At 36.5% G+C, this 573-nt stretch overlaps 1 protein-coding gene across 1 annotated transcript in view; it reads right to left on the reverse strand.

The window, feature by feature from the left end:
• yipf2 (Yip1 domain family, member 2) overlaps positions 1-573 on the reverse strand; it is a gene marked incomplete in the record, with an annotated part of 27,654 nt that overhangs the window by 8,234 nt on the left and 18,847 nt on the right.

Genomic DNA, 573 nt, shown 5'->3' on the forward strand with positions numbered 1-573 from the left:
ACACAGAAGCACTCTGCTACAAATCACCACCTGTAAAGACTTCAGCATAAAAATACATAAATATGAAGCCAATCTTACAAATTAAAAATAACTTTAGTGCTTTTTTGGGTTGTATCTAGGATTTAAAGAGTTTTAAACAAATTCGGTGGCGGCTGTCTTGAATGGGAGAGACTTCAACAGTTATTCATTTGCAGTACAGGCAGTGATCATTTTCTGAAAGTTGCATTCAAATCTGTCGAGTGGTTCATGAAATGTTTTGCTAAGTGTTGACTCCAATCGTTGATGGCAACATTAAAAAAATAGCTCTCATGAGTCCATTTAGTGCCTGTTGTGTGTGTTGGGAATGACTCTCAACTACTGCTACACCAAATTTTAGCTCAATTTCTGTCCAAATGGCTGTCAATTTTGTGTCTAATATGGTCACTTCCTGTAGCTTTGACCATCTTGAATTGATGTAGCGGCACATCCATCGTTTACTTCCTGAAAGTTTCATCCGGTGATTCATTAGATATTTTTGCTAAAATAGATATTTTGCTAATGTTTGCTAAGGTTGCATAGAATCACACATGGTTG

The sequence above is a fragment of the Austrofundulus limnaeus genome, unplaced genomic scaffold, assembly GCF_001266775.1.
Source record: "Austrofundulus limnaeus strain Quisiro unplaced genomic scaffold, Austrofundulus_limnaeus-1.0 Scaffold477, whole genome shotgun sequence".
Lineage (NCBI taxonomy): Eukaryota > Metazoa > Chordata > Actinopteri > Cyprinodontiformes > Rivulidae > Austrofundulus > Austrofundulus limnaeus.